The 11,992-nt window shown below is 38.5% G+C and overlaps 1 pseudogene; it reads right to left on the bottom strand.

Moving 5' to 3' along the window:
- Positions 1-4,268: 4,268 nt before the first annotated feature.
- Positions 4,269-11,992, bottom strand: part of LOC101560291 — a 20,769-nt pseudogene continuing 13,045 nt past the window's right edge.

Genomic DNA, 11,992 nt, shown 5'->3' with positions numbered 1-11,992 from the left:
AAAGCAACAGGAAAAATGTACATGTTCAGTACAAACTCAATTTTCAAATATTTTGACCTACAGTTGCTTGAATCCACAGGCTGTTTTTCAAGTTGACTTTAAAAGTGGTACTATAAACTTCCATTCCCACATCAGCAAATGAGACTTTCTTTTTTTTGGAGAGTTTTGTCAGATTTTTCCATTTTCCCTCAGTTAATAAATTTGTAATGGAATCTAATATTTTAATTTGCATTTTTATTATTACGTGAAGTTAAGTATTCTTTTCATAGCTTGGTTTTCATTACCATGTACTACATGCTATATTGCCCACATTTAATTTGAATGCCTCTTTAAAAATTGCCTGGGGCCAGGGAGATAGCTCAGTAGAATAAGCGCTTGCCTGGCAAGCACAAGGGCCTGAGTTCAATCCTGGTTCCACAAAAAATTCCCCAAAACCAAAAACAAACAAACAAACAAAACAAAAATTGCCTTAAGGACATATTTGTGTATTTTAGATTTCTTTTTCATATTTTAGGGAAGGGTCTACAGGGTGCTCAGGGTCTTACTACTAGATCAGACTTGTACTGATCCTCCTATTTACAGTCTCCCAAGACCTGGGATTATAGGCGCACACCACCATGCCCAGTCTCTAATGCTGTCTCAGCACACCCCAGGGGTGGGGCCGGCACAGCAGGCCCAGGGATCGAACTCCCGGGCCCTGCGCCTGCTTGCAGGTGCTATTTGACCAGCCCTGTATTTTAGACATTAATCCCTGGGTACATTCAGTTTGCCCTGGAGCATCACAGCATCTCGGGACCATTGAGGCCTCAACTGTGACCGCAGGTACGTGGAGTTCTGTTTCTGCATACTATAGCCAACTCCCATGGCAAGATGCTAGGCCTCAGACAAGTTCTAATCACAATTTGATCATGAACTTTTCCACAAAATTACATAGAATGGCCTTTAACAATATAGCATAATTGATCATTTTCATCTACTCATTAACCCTCTTCTCTCCTTTCTTCTTTGATCCCCCTTTATAATAATCTATTTTTTATGTCGTCTTTAAAATTTAATTTCTTTAGCTTTTAGATTCCACATATAAGAAAAGTGATATTTGACTTTTGAGTGTGGCTTATTTCACTTTAAATGAGGACTGGATTTCTTTCATTTTTTGTAGAACCATGTGAACAAAACTAAATTTTGGTGATGTTGAAATAGTCAACATTTTTACTAACTTTTTTGTTTTTGTTTCTGGAACTGGAAATTGCATTTAGGGCCTTGTACTTACTTGGCAGGCATGCACTTTGCCACTGAACTATATTACTAGCCCTCATTTTTTTTGTTGTTGTTGTTTTGCTTTTGGGATTTCTAAAATATAGCTGATAATAATACCTACTATGATTCAATGAAATAATCTATTTAAAGCACTTAACATGCAATTGTTAATTTTGGCTCAATAATTATTGCTGCTACATTATTATATCCCTTGTTATGCAACGATCTATTGAGTGAGAGAAAATCATTTTATGCTTGGAAAATAAGAATGAAATGACTGTGAAAAATTATAGTGCTGTCACACATCCATTTCTAGATACTGTATGACCACTTCTGGCCTCCCCTCCAGGAGCACCCTGGTTTAATGATTAACTTTGTTAATAAATCAGTATTATACATCTTTTAAAAAATACATCTTGATATGTGGTAGAGGAAACCACTGTTTTTTCAGGGCAAAATAGTCTTGCTTTTCAAGCACCTATAGTATTTAGATGCCAATGGAATACCCATCTCTGACAGGACTAAACAAAAAAAGGCGATACAAAGGAAGGACCATTTTGTATCTCTATATACAGAATAGTTAAGATAGATACAGCTATCTTCGATACAGCTACTTTTGCTTAATTTAATGAGAAGAAATATTTGTGCTAAATAGTGTTTGGACAGGATATCATGTCTGCATCTTGTACAATGGATAACCACTAAGAAGATAACAATGTACACTGTATTAATTATTGAAACTGTCCTATTGATCGGTTTTGAAACTGTCTCGTTGCTATTTGTTTCTCAATAAAATAAAATAAGAAAATAGAAAAATAGTCTTAGTAGTGAATATCTCTTGTTTTCCCTCTAAAAAATTAAAGTACAGATGTTCATTTCTATGGGACAGAAATTTAACTCTTGGAATGGAGTAGTTCATATACCAAAGATAAAAAACATACAGTCTAATATGCAAACAAAAAGGATACTCACTAGTGCAATTTTCCTTATGGATTAGGCAGAATTAATAGATATTCAGGTTGGCATACAGACTTTTAAGCTTCTCTGAAGTGATTCTTTAAAATAACTGTTGTGCAACTAGTGTTTTTTTATTGCTAATTCAAGAATGATTAGGAAACATTGAAAAAGCAGACATACAATCAGGCTAGTGCTTCTTCAGGCAAAGGGATTTGTAAATGTTTCAAATGTTTTTATAAATGTTTACCAATTAAGCAATAAAAGACATTATTTTAGTATAATTAATTTTTTTATGCATTGGGTACAAGGTCTCACTATGTGGCTTGGACTCATAGTGATCCTTCTGTTTTCGGCCTCTCCAGCACTGGGATTACAGACCTGGGCTACCACACCTGGTCTCAGTGGCCAGCTCAGCATGCCTGGGGGCAGGGCCGGTGTGGCATGTGGTGCCAGAAATTGAAGCCTGGTCCCTGTGCTTGCCTAAGCAGCTTCGTCTGCTAAGCTATCTTGCCAGCCCAATGTAATTGATTTTATGTATGAACAATCCATCATTTATGACCCTAAAATTAAGAACATAAATTCCAGCCTCAATGCTGAATTTTGAGAACTACCAGTTTTTAGGAGAAAACTGTGATTCATCTTTTCATGAACATAATTGAGAGGGTTTGAACTTCACATAGAGTTTAAACATACAATTAATATGAAATATTGCACCCTGTCAGCTAGTGGTTTATCATTTTTACTTAATTTTTTGGGACATTTTGTGAAGAATAAATATATTAAAAACTTCAAAATTTTTTTATCGTATTAAAGCAAGCAAAATGATCTTTTAAATGAAAACCATTTTTTAATTTATCCTTTACTGTGTTAGACTATTTTAAATGTAAATTGATTATTAGGCTTTTTTTTACTTTTTCTTTTTAAAAATTATTTATTTATTATTTGGTATAGCCTGCGCTACACAGCTGAGACTTACAGTGATCTTCCTGTCTCAGCCTCTCCAGCATTGGGATTACAGGCATGTGCCACCACACCTGGTTTTGAGGCCAGCATGGTGTGCCTGCGGTTCTGGGGCCTAGCACAGCATGTAGTACTGGGGATTGAACTCAGGACTTTGTACCTGCCAGGCAGTTGTTTAGATCATGGAGCTATCTCCCCAGCCCTAGGCTTTATTGAAGCAGTTTTATTGAGATATAATTTGTGTACAATGAGATATCTGTAGACTGCACAACTCAATGAATTTTATGCACATGTGTGGTGTCACCACCTCTGCAGCCAAGACACTGGCCATTTCTGCAACTCTCGGAAGTGCTTTGTGCCTTTCTTGTAACCCCTTCCTCTATATCTGTACTCAAGGTAACTTGACTTGAGATGGCCCCAGCAACATTTGCTGGTGACTGTCCTCTCTAGGCCAAGTCTGCTAGCATAAAATGATGCAAAAAAACTGGCTCTAGTGACAGTAAGAATGGCAGGATCCCAAAGTAATAGAGATAGAGTGACATTGCTTAACCATCTCAAGCATGCTAGACATAAGTATCAGTAAGGAGCAAGGCCCAAGTCACGGATAGAGGAATTCTGTCCTGAGAAAACTATGGGGGTGAAAAATTAGAATATGATAACCCAAGAGGAAGAGATGTGCAGTCTATGAGCAAAATCTACTGTAGTAGAAATGGCCAAGTCGAGTCTCTGAAAGTGATGTGCTCAGTCACTGTAGTAAATGAAAACATACTATCTTATCCTAAAAGCTGGGAGAAGGTGTCAGGAGCCATGTGATCAATCAATACAATCAACTTATTTAAAGTCTGAAAGAATGTAGAGGTAATTTTGCATAGTTTTCCCATTAATTCATCAGTGCTGTCTATAGAAAAAGCCATCCTGGATATGGCATGGCCCACCAAAAAAACAAAAACAAAACCCAGCATCAATTACCTAGGTATTAGGGGCCGGGGAGATGGCTCAGTGGAATAAGCACTTCCCTGGCAAGTGCAAAGGCCTGAGTTCAATCCCCGGTTCCGCAAAAAAAAAAAAAAAAAAAGAAAAAATTACCTAGGTATGCCAATGGCAACTGCTATGCCAAGTGTGGTGGTCTGTCTGCTATGGGTCTGCTATGGTATGCACCCACTGATGTAGAATATGCACTGTCAAGGAAGAAGAACTATAATGGTTCTTATTATCTAGAAGGACAAGGATTCCTCTGTTAATTTAGTCTGAAGAGATTTGGATTGTTCAGGACTGCAGAACATCACTTTGGCTAAATTGTATCAATAACTTCAATTAATTAATTCACCCAGATGAGTGAGAACAGGTAAGATACACGTTTGCCAGAGAGGAAGAGATAAACCCTGTAGAGATTTAGATTCCTGTCACAGGAGTGAAGCTCTTAGAGTATCCAGTAGCCTGTGTCACGCTGAGATTTCTCTTCTAAAGAAAAGAAAAAATTATTCCATTTTTCACCTCTCCTTTGTAAGAAGTAAGTGCAGTGCTTGTGGGCATCTGTGTTCTCAATAGAACCCTTTTCATCTTTGAAACTATTTCCTGGACTCATTTATCAAGTGATGTTAGGGGCTGTCTGGTTAGCTCCCTTGAGCAGGAAGGAAGAAGCCTGCATCTGTTCTGGCCTTGGAGACACATGGCTCTGCCACAGGGCTGTCCAATCCAGTGGTCACTGAGATATTAGTTTTCTGTACCAGGAAAAGTACCATGCGGAGGTTATGCCATACTTTAGCTAAGGACCCAGAATGTAGACCCTTAAGGTTTTAAAGAAGGCCATACCATTTGCAGCAGAGAGGTAGGTAGCCAGGCCTGTACAGGGGCTTTCATCCACCCCATGCAGGTTTAGAGTGGCCTGAGTGGGAAGTTCCTGTGAGATCTGGGTGTGCACCATGTCAGCCAGCTCTTTACCAATGTCACATTAGGCAGCTGAGACCAATCATAGTGGGTCTATTTCCAACACCAAAATAAATCAGGGTGTTCTTTTATTCAGAGAGAAAATATTGACATTTTTTCACACACCTATAGACGTAAGAATGGGAGCCACTAACTGGTTCAACTTTTTGTGGGAGAAGGAGAGGGGACCTTTTTGGGTCCAGTCCACCCTCCACATTACTACTCCCCATTTTATGATGGATTACTGCTGGTATGATCTTGTGACTTGACGGATCTGACAGACGAAGGTCATAGTAGGCAACTCGGGCTCCACTGTCATTTGATGCTCTTTGATGAAGCTGCCAGTCTCTACCAGGTACAATTACCTGTGTCACCGGGAAGGGAGGAAGTACCTGAAGGAATTTTGCAAGACAGGGGACAGCAGTGGGAGTTTGATGATGAGCCTGCTTGATCCATCATATACCTCACTAGCTAGAAACTACTATCCTGACAGGACAGTGAAGCATCTGTTCGAAGGTGCAGCTGAATTGGCAGCTTGGGACGAAACATTGCAAGAACTGATGTCATACTGTATGTTGCAACTTCGGGGATGCAGTATGTGTGCATTTTTAGGACCACTTTATGGGGCTGTTTCCAGCAGTTGTGGCACTATTCTGAAGGAGTATATGTAGGGATGATTTGCACCTGGACATAACCTGTTCCCTTCCCTGCAGCTGAAGTCTATGGGTGCAGCAGTTCTGCTTTGGAAAGGAGAGACTCCTTCTACTGTGGACCTAAAGGAAGAGCCTCTTACACTTTAGGCTATGACTGTTCTGTGGAAAAACTTGTACTGCATGAACCAAGAGAACAGGAATAAGGAAGAGAGCTTGCATTGTAATAGGAATAGTTGGCTCCGATTATCAGAACATACACAGCTGTTACAGAGTTGGGGAACAGGTTAACAATGTAAGAAAACCTGAGTTGGGTGTCACTTGGTACTGTGGGTCATTCCTGAGCACAAGTGAGCAGGTCTGGCAGCCATGGCCTGAAACCAGCATGAAAACCAGGGAGAAATGCTCTTTAGTTTTGAGAATCTGAGGGCTGGCTGAGGCCACATGAAATCTGGAAAGTATAACAGAACTAAGCATTATTTGCAAGTATGAGAGCCATGCCCAGCTAAGATGGCAGACTACAGTTTATTTACCTGATTTTTTTTTCTATAAAATCTCCCCAGGAAATGAGATAACCAGAATCTCAAATGAGCTTCGGAAGATGAGATAAAATTATTATCCAAAATGAATATTCCCACTTGCTATAAGAATTGTGCTGTGGAGGCTATTATTTTTCACCACAGAGGTGCCGCAGATGTGGAACATACATTTGTTTAACTTCTAGCCGAAGTCTCCCATCTAAGTCCCTCTTCAAATTGCCCAAGGCCCAAGGTGGCCTCCTTATTTAAGGTGATACTCCATCTGTTGGGACTCCTGGCATCCCAGGACTGACTGGAGGTAGAAAATTCTAGGTCTTACAAACCCATTTTGGGACATTTGAGGTCTCCAGGGGTGAAGCGAGGCCTTTGCTGCAATTGCCCTATAGTCTGTGTTTCTTTGAACATCAGAGTTCTAGAAAATTTAAGTCCATTAATTTAGACCAGTAGATTTAAAAAAAAAAAAAAAAAAAACAGGCAGCAACATGGCAGATTGGTGGTAGGTGGAAGGGCAAAGGGCAAAAACCAAGAAGGCCAAACTTTTTATAACAAATCCAGTCCTGTGACAACTAACCCCATCTCTCAGAAATGACATTTTCTCATTCACAAGGGTAGAGCCCTCTTGATATAATTAGCTTTAATTAGGTCCTATCTTCTAACACTGTTGCATTTGTAAGTTACATTTTTAACACTTGAATTTGGGGGACATATTCAAATCTTAACAGTTGCTATTTGAGTCTGTGAAAATATATTCACAGTATTACAAAATATTTTGTGGGGGTATATGTTACGTGATTTAAAGTGTGCCTATCTTAAACCTACAGCTGAATGAGTTTTAAATACACCCCTGTAAGTCCTGCACAGTTGAAGACCTAGAACACGGCTAGTGCTAAGTAAGACTACATCGTGCTCTAAATCAGCAGTGGTGAACCTGTGCAGGGGTGTATCGCTGTACCATTGAAAATGCTGTAATGTTCACCATCACTGCCCTAAGCCTAAGCCTCTTATTAGCTTACCCAAAGTAACTGCCCTCCTGACCTTGATCTTATTAAGTTTATCTATTTTTGTGCTAGTTTTCCTTACTCATCTTTGGCTAAACATTTTCTGCTATATTTATGTTGGGGAGCATCATAACAGTCCATATTTGTGTGTAATATTGTTTTGCATAACTGTTTTGTAATTTATTTAATGAATAAAGCTATGAAAATTCTCAAGCATGACTGTAGTGCATATAAAAACTGACTTTTATTGAATAAGGAGGAGGGAAAATGGTGTTTAGCTTTAGTAGATTCTGGCACATAGTTTTTAAGAATCTTTTCCACCAATATCCAAGAGCTACTTGCTCTCCTGATGATCTAGATGTGGGGGCATTAGTCTTATATCAACATTTCTTAACCCTTGAGACATGAAAGAGTTTCACAGCAATTTCAATGCCAGAGGTGGTCAAAGTATCCATTGACTGCTTCTGGTGCTGTAGCCCAAGGAAAGGTGGGCTCATAGAAACTTTGCGGTTTGCACGCATGCCCTGGATTCACTGGATCTAGCACTATGCGACTTCCAGCTCTTCGCCAAAGTCAAAATGACCATGAAAGTTAAATATTTTGAATTCATTCAGGACATCATGGCAGCTGCAACAGTGCAAGTACAGACTCTCAGAAAAGCACTCCCAGAACTGCTTCAGACAGTGGTGCAAGTAGTGGGATACGTGTGCCTGAAGCAGAGGGGAGTGTTCTGAGAGGAATTAGTCTCAGCTTGGCTTTTATCATAATAATATATTTTAAATGTAAGCATATTCATGGCATTTTTAGATCACACCTTATATCCTTCCTTCCCTGTCATAGTTTTCCTAATCTTTTCCTACATGTTATAAACCCCAAGGTACATTATTATTTGTGTTTTAAACAGCAAATATTGATCTATACATTACTCTCCACCCTTTGCGGTGGAAGACACACTTGGCAGAATTTCTGGTTTTCGCTGTGCACAGCACCTTTGCCCTGAAGAGCCCCGTCATTTTTCATGTAGAGCAAGCATGCTGGTGAAGAATTCTTCTGGATTTTGTTTTCCTAAAATTATTTTTATTTTAGACATGTTGTGTACAGATAACAGTTTGAAATTGAGATATAATTCACATATAATGTAATTCACCCTTTTAAAGTGAACAAGTGAGTGAATTTGAGTACATTAGCCGGGACGTGCACCCAGCACTGCTCTAATTCCAGAGCACTTTGCTCACCAAAGATAACCCGTACCCATTAGCAATCATTTTCCACTGCCCTCTCTGCCTGGTAACCATCCCGTGTCATTTGAATGCCAGTTTTGGACTTTTCATGTGGATGAAATCATACATTATGTGAACTTCTGTGTGTGACTTCTTTTACTTAGCAAAATATCTTCATACTAAAGTCTATATTCCACCTTGTCTGGCAGTTGAAGTCTGTACTTAGTAAACTTGGTGGTGAGCTAAAGATTAGAAAGATTTCCTTAAGTGTATAAACCCTGTAATTCTTAAATGCATAAATCCCATAATTCTTTTATTTCCTTACTGGGAGAGACCCTGTATGTGTTGAGCCTGTTTTCAAAACAGCCAGATAGAGGGCAGTTCTGCCTTAACATTTACTTTCTGATTCCAACCAGCCTCCTGCTGCACTATAGCTGTAGGCCTAAGGCTTTCCGAGATCCTCTCTGGCCACGTGAGGACTTTTAGATTCCTGGGCATCAGTCTCAGAGTTTTGAAGTCCACCATAGACAGCACACTGCTCAGTGTTTCTTCTCAAACATTTTTAGTCCATAGTTTGTCCCCAGTGTTTCCCTCCATGATGAGGTCCCATTAATCATATTTTCTTTTATAGTTTCAAGAAACTTCTGTTCATTCCAAATTGTGAGATGCTCTGCTGTTTACTTCTCTACAATTAGCAGGTTGAGCTTTTAGGTTTAGCTCTTTGATCTATTTCAAATTAATATTATGTGAAAGAAAGTAAGCATTGACATTCATTTTCTTCACATAGAGAAATACAGTTATTCCAGAACCATTTACTTATGATGCCATTCTTTTGCCTGTTGAAATACCTTGGCACCTTTGTCAAATATCAACCATTTCTGTTGGCATCTAAATCAGAAATTCTTGTCTGTGATCAACACAGAAACACAAATAGCAGATTTTATTCAATAAAATGATTTAGAGAAAGTCATTAAACTAGGGAATGTGGGTGCTCCTTTTCAGGACATGAGACTTAGAGGTTTGCCGCAGATGCTGTGCTGGCACGTGATGAGTTGTGGAGGAACGGCTTTGCCTGTGGTGTGCAAAGCCATGGGGGCAGTGTTCTCGGATTAGAGTTGGGCAGTGACATATCCCTAAGCAGATGTCCCTTCCTGTCAAGCTGTCTATGACTTCCCCAAATCACTATTCCGAGGAAGAGTAGTTTAAAGGTATTAAAGGAAGCACTAGGTCTTGAGCTTGATTCCTGGTACCAAAAGAAAGAGAGGGCATCGCAGAGCTTCCAAACTGCCTATGTCACCGTTAAACCATTTGGAGTGGCCTTTGACATTTTTTAAAATTCTGTTTCTGTGCCCACCATCTTGCCTTCAGCTTGATTTTGTGTTTTGTCCTTCTAAACTAACTTGCAAGAAGAGGGAGGAAGGGAAGGAGAGAGGAAGAGAGAGATGTGGGGGTAAGATTGTTTCAATTTTATTATTTTTTTCTTTAAATAATTGTTTGTCTATTCTAGGTCCTTTGAATATTCATTTAAATTTGGACTTACCAATTTCTTCTAAAAGTCCCTATTGAAATTTTGATTGAGATGGTAGTGAATCTAAGTAAATTGCATACAATTTTTGTTATAATAATCTTCTGATCTTTGAGCATATATCTCTGTTTTATGTAGGCTTTTTGTCAGCAATGCTTTGTAATTTTCAGTAAAAAGTTCTCGTATTTCTTTCATTTAATTTATTCCCAGGTAGTATTTTCTTATTATTACAAGGTATTTTAAATTTCAATTAAAATTTTTGCTCATGTATTGAAGTACAATGGGTTTTCAAATGGCATCATATCTTGTGTATTTACTAATTTCATTTATTAGTTTTAGCAAAAATAATTTTTCCATATATATTTATATATAATCATATCTTTGGAGAATAAAAATATTTTTTAAAACTTATTTATTTGCTACAAGATCTCTCTATGGAGTTCATACTTGTAGTGCTTTTCCTGTCTCAGCCTTCCAGTTCTGGGATTATGGGCATGAACCACCATGTCTGAGGTTCCAGGGCTGGCACGACATGCGGCACTAGAGCCTGAACTTGGGTCTTTGGGCTTGCCAGGAAGGTGCTTAGATCACTGAGCTATCGTCCCAGCCCATAATTTTAATTTTTGTTACCTATATTTCTCTCTCTCTCTTTCTTTCTTTCTTTCTTTCTTTCTTTCTTTCTTCTCTTTTCTTTATTTTTTTGTCATTACTCAAGGTGTGGCTTTGAGCATAATGTGGAGTATAAGTATTGACAATGAGTATGAATTTGAGTTAACAATCTCGCTTGACTCAATTTCATGGCAAAAAAAACATAGAAAATTTCTTCACATATTGGTCATAAGCTTCTCTTTCTTTCTTTCTTTCTTTCTTTCTTTCTTTCTTTCTTTCTTTCTTTCTTTCTTTCTTTCTTTCTTTTTTTTTTCAGTACTGGAGATTGAACTCAGGCCCTTGTGCTTGCCAGGCAGGCGCTTAATTCTACTGAGCCATCTCTCTGCCCCCCCCATAAGCTTCTTATAGACGCATTTTAGTGAATTGAAAAGTTAGTTTTATTCTTAGATACTGAGAGTTTCTATCATGACATACGTTCCTACCCACCCATACAAACACATATTTACTTAATAATATTAGACTTTCATACTGAAGTCTTTAAGATTCTAAAGGGCAGAACAAACACATCATTTTGGAAGCTTGAAAATATTCTATATGTTCACCCAAACTTATACAAATTTTAAATGAGATAGAAATGAAGTGTGAAGTTGAAAAAATTTCATTATTTGAGAGTACTTAATGGTGATGTGATTATAGAGGGACTTGCTAGCCTTGTTCCAATGACTTTTGGTTTTGACATTGTCATTGAGGCATCATTAAAAAATTATGGCACCAAAATAGCTACACTAATGTAGCCGAGTTAAAGTTATCCTTTTTGTCCTCATAAGGCATTCTTTTCTGGTTGATCCAAAATATATTTTAGCATGTCAAGAGCTCTGCAGAATCCAGTAATTTTGCATAACTCAGTGCTTCCCAAGTCTGTTTTTGTTTAATTCACTGCTTCCCCAAATGGTTTGCTGTCCAAAGGGTTGTTTTTCCTTGCTCAAATCCTGCAAATCAGTCCTACCCTATGAAGCAATTTTAATAAGTACTGATTTTACCTTTGTATTTTCAGATGTATCCTGTTAACATCATTCCTAAAATGAAATAGTTAAATTAACATGAGATTGACGATCTAGGAAAGTCATCAAACAAAATGAATTGCAAGCAGGGTGGCTGGTTTACAATTTTAGCTGTTTAGTTTGCTAGGGCTTTGGTATCAAAGCCCCACAGACTGAATGGCTTAAGTAACAGATGTGTATTGTTTTACAGCTCTGTATGGAGAAGCCTGAGACCCAGGTGTTAGGAATATCGATCTCTGCTAAGGCCTGGGAGGGAAAAGCCTGTTTGGCGTTGCTCCTGTAGTTTCTGG

The sequence above is a fragment of the Octodon degus genome, unplaced genomic scaffold (assembly GCF_000260255.1).
Source record: "Octodon degus isolate 3935 unplaced genomic scaffold, OctDeg1.0 scaffold00025, whole genome shotgun sequence".
Lineage (NCBI taxonomy): Eukaryota > Metazoa > Chordata > Mammalia > Rodentia > Octodontidae > Octodon > Octodon degus.
The sequence above is the reverse complement of the archived record's forward strand: the minus strand, read 5'-3'. Positions and strand labels throughout refer to the sequence as shown.